Genomic DNA, 10,010 nt, shown 5'->3' on the forward strand with positions numbered 1-10,010 from the left:
ATATTATTATTATTATTATTATTATTATTATTATTATTATTGTTATTATTATTATTTTTATTTTATTATTATTATTATTATTATTATTATTATTATTATTATTATTATTATTATTATTATTATTATTATTATTATTATTATTATTATTATTATTATTATTTTATTATTATTATTATTATTATTATTATTATTATTATTATTATCATCATCATCATTATCATTATATCACCATCCAAACCAATACTGGGTCCTGAACTTTTGAGATTGAGAATTGGAGTTTAACGGAAGAGTAGCGTCCCTTGATTGGACGTCACCGGTGGAGAAGTTATTTGTAAACAAACCAACTACAAGCCAAGCGCTCCAAATAAAAAAAGGCTAGCACTAATCAGTATCTGATACTGAATAGTGGTTTTGCACTATTCCGTATCAGATACTGAATAGCGGTTTTCCACTATTCAGTATCTGACACTGAATAGTGCTTTTGCACTATAATACACAGTTATGGGAAGAGGGCAGCGCAGCTGTGGGAGTGAATCTGGGACTTAGAGAAGTCGGGGAATGAACCTGGGACTGGGTTTCGGCGGGTTTCGTAATAAAAAGCAATTACTTTTTTACGAAACCCGACGGCATCTGGCAATATCCGACAAAGTTATGGGAGGTAGGCAGCAGCGTGTATGTGTGTGTGTGTGTGTGTGTGTGTGTGTGTGTGTGTGTGTGTGTGAGTGTAGGGGAGGGGGGGGGGGGGAGAGGAAGGGATGAACCTGAGATTCAGGGAAGTGTACACCGGTCGGGAGTGAACCTGGGACTCTGGGTTTTGTAAAACAGCAGTAACAAAATGGGGGGGGGGGGGGGGGGGGATTACTTTTTTACGAAACCCGACAATATGCGGCAAAGTTGTGGAAAGTAGGCAAAGCGTGGGGACTGAACCTGAGACAGTGAAGTGTACACCAGTGGGGAGTGAACCTGAGACTATGGTTTTTGGCGGGCTTCAGATAATTTCTTATAAAAGCAATTACTTTTTTACAAAACCCGACGAAACCTGGCAATATCCGAGAAAGTTATGGGTAGTAGGCAACAGTGGGGAGTGAACCTGAGATTAGGGGAAGTGTACACCAGTGGGGAGTGAACCTGGGTCTGGGTTTCGGCGGGTTTTGTATAAAAAAAAAAGCAATTACTTTTTTTTACGAAATGCGCCAAATTCCAACAACATGGGGCAAAGTTATCGAAAGGAGTCAAATAATGTGGAGTAAACCTGAGACTAAGGGAAGTGTACACCAGTGGGGAGTGAACCTGAGACTATGGTTTTCGGCGGCTTTCAGTGAAATTCACATAAAAACAATTACTTTTTTACGAAACCCGGCAATATCCGACAAAGTTATGAGAAGTAGGCAACAGTGGGAAGTGAACCTGAGATTCGGGAAGTGTACACTAGTGGGGAGTAAACCTGGGACTGGTTTCGGCGGGTTTATGGAGGAAAAAAAAGGCAATTACTTTTGTTTACGAAATGCGCCAAGTCCCAACAAAATGGGGCAAAGTTATGGAAAGTAGGCAAATAATGGGGAGTGAACCTGAGACTAAGGGAAGTGTACACCAATGGGGAGTGAACCTGAGACTATGGTTTTCTGCAGGTTTCAGCGAGTTTCTCATAAAAGCAATTACTTTTTTACGAAACCCGGCAAGATCCGACAAAGTTATGGGAAGTAAGCAACAGTGGGGAGTGAACCGGAGATTCATAGAAGTATACACCAGTGGGGAGTGAACCTGAGAATCTGGTTTTCAGCGGGTTTCAGCGAAAATCATATAAAAGCAATTGCTTTTTTTACGAAACCCGGCAATATCCGACAAAGTTGTGGGAAGTAGGCAACAGTGGGGAGTGAACCTGAGACTCAGGGAAGTGTACACCAGTGGGGAGTGAACCTGAGACTATGGTTTTCGGCAGGTTTCAGCGAGTTTTTACATAAAAGCAATTACCTTTTTACGAAACCCGGCAATATCCGACAAAGTTGTGGGAAGTAGGCAACAGTGGGGAGTGAACCTGAGACTCAGGGAAGTGTACACCAGTGGGGAGTGAACCTGAGACTATGGTTTTCGGCAGGTTTCAGCGAGTTTTTACATAAAAGCAATTACCTTTTTACGAAACCGGCAATATCCGACAAAGTTATGGGAAGTAGGCAACAGTGGGGAGTGAACCTGAGACTCTGGTTTTCGGCGGGTTTCAGCGAGTTTCACATAAAAGCAATTACTTTTTTACGAAGCCCGACTAAACCTGGCAATATCCGACAAAGTTATTGAAGTAGGCAACAGTGGGGAGTGAACCTGAGATTCATGGAAGTATACACCAGTAGGGAGTGAACCTGAGAATCTGGTTTTCAGCGGGTTTCAGCGAGTTTCACATAAAAGTAATTACTTTTTTACGAAACCCGGCAATATCCGACAACGTTGTGGGAAGTAGGCAACAGTGGGGAGTGAACCTGAGACTCAGGGAAGTGGACACCAGTGGGGAGTGAACCTGAGACTATGGTTTTTGGCAGGTTTCAGCGGTTTCACATAAAAGCAATTACCTTTTTACGAAACCCGGCAATATCTGACAAAGTTATGGGAAGTAGGCAACATTAGGGGGTTAACTTGAGACTCAGGGAAGTGTACACCAGTGGGGAGTGAACCTGAGACTATGGTTTTCGGCAGGTTTCAGCGAGTTTCACATAAAAGCAATTACTTTTTTACGAAACCCGACGAAACCCGGCAATATCCGACAAAGTTATGGGAAGTAGGCAACAGTGGGGAGTGAACCTGAGACTCAGGGAAGTGTACACCAGTGGGGAGTGAACCTGAGACTATTGTTTTAGGCAGGTTTCAGCGAGTTTCACATAAAAGCAATTACCTTTTTACGAAACCCGGCAATATCCGACAAAGTTATGGGAAGTAGGCAACATTGGGGGGTTAATTTGAGACTCAGGGAAGTGTACACCAGTGGGGAAGGAACCCGAGACTATGATTTTCGGCTGGTTTCAGCGAGTTTCACATAAACGGAATTACCTTTTTACGAAACCCGGCAATATCCGACAAAGTTATGAGAAGTAGGCAACAGTGGGAAGTGAACCTGAGATTCGGGGAAGTGTACACTAGTGGGGAGTAAACCTGGGACTGGGTTTCGGCGGGTTTATGGAGGAAAAAAAAGGCAATTACTTTTTGTTTACGAAATGCGCCAAGTCCCAACAAAATGGGGCAAAGTTATGGAAAGTAGGCAAATAATGGGGAGTGAACCTGAGACTAAGGGAAGTGTACACCAATGGGGAGTGAACCTGAGACTATGGTTTTCTGCAGGTTTCAGCGAGTTTCACATAAAAGCAATTACTTTTTTACGAAACCCGGCAAGATCCGACAAAGTTATGGGAAGTAAGCAACAGTGGGGAGTGAACCGGAGATTCATAGAAGTATACACCAGTGGGGAGTGAACCTGAGAATCTGGTTTTCAGCGGGTTTCAGCGAAAATCATATAAAAGCAATTACTTTTTTTACGAAACCCGGCAATATCCGACAAAGTTGTGGGAAGTAGGCAACAGTGGGGAGTGAACCTGAGACTCAGGGAAGTGTACACCAGTGGGGAGTGAACCTGAGACTATGGTTTTCGGCAGGTTTCAGCGAGTTTTTACATAAAAGCAATTACCTTTTTACGAAACCCGGCAATATCCGACAAAGTTGTGGGAAGTAGGCAACAGTGGGGAGTGAACCTGAGACTCAGGGAAGTGTACACCAGTGGGGAGTGAACCTGAGACTATGGTTTTCGGCAGGTTTCAGCGAGTTTTTACATAAAAGCAATTACCTTTTTACGAAACCCGGCAATATCCGACAAAGTTATGGGAAGTAGGCAACAGTGGGGAGTGAACCTGAGACTCTGGTTTTCGGCGGGTTTCAGCGAGTTTCACATAAAAGCAATTACTTTTTTACGAAGCCCGACTAAACCTGGCAATATCCGACAAAGTTATTGAAGTAGGCAACAGTGGGGAGTGAACCTGAGATTCATGGAAGTATACACCAGTGGGGAGTGAACCTGAGAATCTGGTTTTCAGCGGGTTTCAGCGAGTTTCACATAAAAGCAATTACTTTTTTACGAAACCCGGCAATATCCGACAACGTTGTGGGAAGTAGGCAACAGTGGGGAGTGAACCTGAGACTCAGGGAAGTGGACACCAGTGGGGAGTGAACCTGAGACTATGGTTTTCGGCAGGTTTCAGCGAGTTTCACATAAAAGCAATTACCTTTTTACGAAACCCGGCAATATCTGACAAAGTTATGGGAAGTAGGCAACATTAGGGGGTTAACTTGAGACTCAGGGAAGTGTACACCAGTGGGGAGTGAACCTGAGACTATGGTTTTCGGCAGGTTTCAGCGAGTTTCACATAAAAGCAATTACTTTTTTACGAAACCCGACGAAACCCGGCAATATCCGACAAAGTTATGGGAAGTAGGCAACAGTGGGGAGTGAACCTGAGACTCGGGGAAGTGTACACCAGTGGGGAGTGAACCTGAGACTATTGTTTTAGGCAGGTTTCAGCGAGTTTCACATAAAAGCAATTACCTTTTTACGAAACCCGGCAATATCCGACAAAGTTATGGGAAGTAGGCAACATTGGGGGGTTAATTTGAGACTCAGGGAAGTGTACACCAGTGGGGAAGGAACCTGAGACTATGATTTTCGGCTGGTTTCAGCGAGTTTCACATAAACGGAATTACCTTTTTACGAAACCCGGCATATCTGACAAAGTTATGGGAAGTAGGCAACATTGGGGGGTTAACTTGAGATTCATGGAAGTGTACACCAGTAGGGAGTGAACCTGAGACTCTGGTTTTCGGCGGGTTTCAGCGAGTTTCATATAAAAGCAATTACTTTTTTATGAGACCCGACGAAACCTGGCAATATCCGACAAAGTTATTGAAGTAGGCAACAGTGGGGGGTGATCCTGAGATTCAAGGAAGTGTACACTTGTGGGGAGTGAAACTGGGACTCTGGATTTTGTAAAAAAGCAAGACCAAGGGGGAGGGGGAATTACTTTTTTACGGAACCCGACAAAACCCGACAAAGTTATGGGAAGCAGGCAGCAGTGGGGAGTGAATCTGGGATTCGGACACCGATGAGGATTGAACCTGGAACTGCGAGAGGTTGATACCAGTGGACAGTGAGCTCAGAATGTACTTTTATTTCGAAACCTCCCGAAATTGTCAAAAGTTATGGGAAGTGGGCACCATTGGACAATGAACCGGGACTCAAGGAAGTGCACACCGGTTGGGAGTGAACCTGGGACTGTGAGAAGAGGATATCAGTGGAAATGAACCTGGGAGTATGGAAGATGGATACCAGTGGGAAATGAAGCCGGACTATGGGAGGTGGGTACCGGACGAGAATGAAGCAATTACTTTTTTACGAAACCCGCCAAAACCCGTCGAAAAACCATAGACTTAGGTTTACTCCCCAATAGTGTACACTTCCCTGAGTCTCGGGATCACTCAAGGCCCTCTATATAGACGGCCTTGGATCACTCCCCCACTGTTGCCTACTTTCTTTCCATAACTTTGTCGGATATTGTCGGGTTTCGTAAAAAAAGTAATTGCTTTTTTTTTTACGAAACCCAGTCCCAGGTACACTCCCCACTGTTGCCTACTTCCCCGCGTGTTTCGTAAAAAAAAGAAACACCCCTAAAAATACCACGTGTATTCAGTAAATAGATGTCAATTGTAGTCTAATATTCAGTATCTATTTAAATTATTATTACTATTATTATTATTATTATTATTATTATTATTATTATTATTATTATTATTATTATTATTATTATTATTATTGTTATTTTTATTATTATTATTATTATTATTATTATTATTATTATTATTATTATTATTATTATTATTATTATTATTTTATCATTATTATTATTATTATTATTATTATTATTATTATTATTATTATTATTGCTATTGTTATTTTTATTATTATTATTATTATTATTTTTTATCATCATCATCATCATTATTATTATTATTATTATTATTATTATTATTATTATTATTATTATTATTATTATTATTATTATTATTATTATTATTATTATTATTATTATTATTATTACTATTATTATTATTATTATCATTATTATTATTATTATTATTATTATTATTATTATTATTATTATTATTATTATTATTATTATTACTATTATTATTATTATTATTATTATTATTATTATTATTATTATTATTATTATTATTATTATTATTATTATTATTATTATCACGTAAATTTTAATATAATACGGGAATTAATTCACGGAAGTACATCGCTTAATTAAAAATGGCAGAAAGTCTGGCCACATATTTATAATGAATCGGGTTTGTCTTCGATGACCAAACAAACAAACAACAACAACAACAACAACAACAACAACAACAAATGAGACAAACAGAAAAAAAGCAAGATTTTAAAAGGTAATAAACGATAGAAGAGCACATCAATGAAAAACAACAACGAGATTATAACACATAAAAGATATTCGTAATAAATCGATAACTGATTAAATTACTCCATCTACTTGATTAAAAAATAATAATAATCATAATAATGATGATGATGATGACGATTACAACAACAACAATGATAATAATAGTAAGTAGAAATAATAATAATAATAATAATAATAATAATAATAATAATAATAATAATAATAATAATAGTAATAATAGTAATAGTAATAATAATAATAATAATAATAATAATAATAATAATAATAATAATAATAATAATAATAATAATAATAATAATAATAACAATAATAATAATAATAATAATAATAATAATAAAAGAGCAATAGTATAATATCATTAAAGCATATTACAAGCAAATAAAATTATTAAAACAAAAGTTTAAAAAATATCAATAGACAGAAGGAATTTTAAAAACATTGGGAGGAAAAAAAAATCCCTGCCGGGATTTGAACTCTCGAACCTTAAGCTCAGAGTCAAACAGCTTATATCCACCAAGCCATGGTGTCACTGAACATTTAGTGACATTTAATCATGTCTATTTAGACATTTAAAAATGTATTTGAATGCCACTTTTACTTTGATATTTTGAACTATGCTAATTGCACAATAGCAGAAATTTGAAAAATTACGATCAAAATATTTTTACAACTTTGAATCGGGCTGTCAGTTACTGCACGTGTTCAATCTGGAAGTAGGTCAGCAGTTTATTTACATTCAACCGAGATTGTCGCACTTTTCACTCTCTCTATAAAAAAGAGTTCCTTGTGGATACTGAATAGTGGCAATACACTATTCAGTATCAGATACTGAATAACCACTTCGATAAAAAAAATATTATTCATATTTCTGTACAAATAGCCGGTGACGGGACGCTACTCTTCCGCTCATCTCATTCCCTATAGAACGACCTGAATCAAATTAGACTTCATCGCCGTTTAATGTCAATCCACAACCTTATTTTTTTACGTTAAATGACCATGCATTTTGAAGGGGAAATTTGGAGCGCTCTTTACCAGACTGTAATTTATCGAATATGGATCCTCTTAGATTGATACTCCGGACCCTTTTAACTTAGTTTTGTTTTGAAAGAAAAGTAAATGTCCCTGTATAAGCGTCTAACAATTTTTACAGGCAAATTTCTCTTGGGACGTCCGGAACGGTGAAATGTATCAAAGTCCTTGACGTTGATGTTCAGATCATGATCTGTTTAATTAAGCAATATCTTCATTGTTTTTCGTAATTGGCTGGAGACGGAGCCCGATTCGTTCCGTGTTTGGTATTTTGTTCTTTCTTGAAGATGTTATATTCATTATTGTTTTTTACTGATGTAGCAACATCAATGGTGTTCTGAATATTTACAGATAGATAGAAATTTCCATAACTACACAAATTCGACAAGAGACATCCAATGAGAATAAGAAAATTTTTATTTTGAACAAGAAGAATGATGGACAGCTCTGTCCCTTTCGACAACTCAGTCGCCTCTCTCCCCTCACTCTCCGCAAGCACTGTCACCGATTCCGGCACTACTTTTTTCTCAACATCAATGGGAAGAGGCTACGAAAAAGAATGCACTCTGAGTTTCTTCGAAATAAAACGTTTTTTTACGATAGAGTTACGAGTTATACAATCGGTTATAGTCTTTTCCGTGTAACATCAACTGGCATAACTCCTTGACAATGAAATAGTGACACTAGAAAAATCAAAGGCCTGACTTCAAGGCATTAAACTAACACAGTAAGAGGAATGTGGAGAGGAAAATCTTCATGAAGCATCCACATCATTTGACTGGTGTTGAACCTTAGGTAAAGAAAGAAAGAGTGTGTGTGTGTGTGTGTGAGAGAGAGAGAGAGAGAGAGAGAGAGAGAGAGAGAGAGAGAGAGAGAGAGAGAGAGGGAGAGAGTCAGGTAGCTGGATTAAAGTTCGATATGATGGAACGTATTTTGAAATAAAATAGTTCTCTGTAATAAGAGTCACAAGCAATAAAATCTTTGTAGTCTTTTCCATTGCAAAATGAATTGGCACAAACTCATGTAGAATTGCCTATACGTTTTTAGAGAACTGTGTACTTTTTCATTCATTCATGGCGACATACCAAGCCTGTGTGTTGAACTCATAGAATTAAACGAATGAGAATACGTACGGAGTCTAAAAAGTGTCCACCAATGAAAGCATTTAGCGCCATTTTGTTGTTGGCTGAGAATGTAAACATTACCATTCATTCGGTATCTAATGTCATCATAACGACACAACAAACACCACAACAATATTAAAATTCACAATAAAATGGTTCAGAACTGCTGCGTATATTTATGCCACAATAAAGCTGTCAAAGGCACATCATTGTCGTTTCACAGGTAAGAGAAATAAATCAATTCTAATTGTATTTTGGGCTACTGACGACTGCGACGGAGACTGATAATGTTCTAGGATCTAGATAGATTTAGATATAGAGTCTATATCTCATAAGTATTTGGGAGACCTTCCATAAGCTACTACATCCCAAGTATTCTTGTTCTAGTAGGGGGTTTGGGAGGGGGAAAACTTTTTTTTTTTTTAAAGTTTCCCCCCTCCCAAACCCCTAGTACTAGAGCAAGAATGGAAGGTCTCCCAAGTATTTTTATAAATAAATCTACATACTGATCTGAACTATTCCCCTGAGGTAAAAATGAAGTTAGAGAATGTGTGTAATCATGTATTATAATAACCTATAACTATAATGCGTTTTCGAATTGAGGAGGAGAGCTTGCGATTGCAATTAACTGCAAAGGCCAAAGTATAAGCACTCCACTCTAGGCGTGTAAGAGTAGTGTGGTTATTTTTCAAAACTTGAGATACATGAACCGAGATGAATATCAACAAGTATATAAGTATATTGACAGGAAGACCTAGATAAAGACAAATATATAAGTATAGTACTAGACGTCTAATTGCTTTTTTTTCCATGGAGTCTTTCCCTTGCCAATAGAAAATAATTCAACTGGATAGATTGTTTTTCACTATAGTACACCAATTGTCAAGATAGTCCTAGTTAGAATGCCTCACTTATTTTCAGCTTTCCATGGAAGAAGCCTGAGTTGTTGTCCAAGTGGATTACTAAAATCAGCAGGAAGAATGTAGATGGGTCAGAGTGGAGACCTACAAAAAATGATAGGGTCTGTAGTGTCCATTTTTTATTAGAAGATTATTATCTCGGTTTAGACCAAAAAAAATTGAGAGAGAATGCTGTCCCATCTGTATTTCCAAATTATCCCCAACATAAACAGTCTCCTGCCATTAAAAAGACAAGATCATCCCCTCGAAAACGAGCTGCTCCCAATTCTCCATTTGAAGATGCTACACCCAGTAAGACCCCTAAAGTTGATGAACATAATTATGCCTATTCTTCAGTTGAAAGCCACTTAGAAGAGACCCAAAATAAGTTGCTTGTTTGCCAAGAAAAGATGCTTCATCAAAAACAACAACTCAGTAGC

The sequence above is a fragment of the Berghia stephanieae genome, chromosome 4, assembly GCF_034508935.2.
Source record: "Berghia stephanieae isolate SIO BIC M18660-M18661 chromosome 4, UCSD_Bste_1.3, whole genome shotgun sequence".
In the NCBI taxonomy this organism is placed as follows: domain Eukaryota; kingdom Metazoa; phylum Mollusca; class Gastropoda; order Nudibranchia; family Aeolidiidae; genus Berghia; species Berghia stephanieae.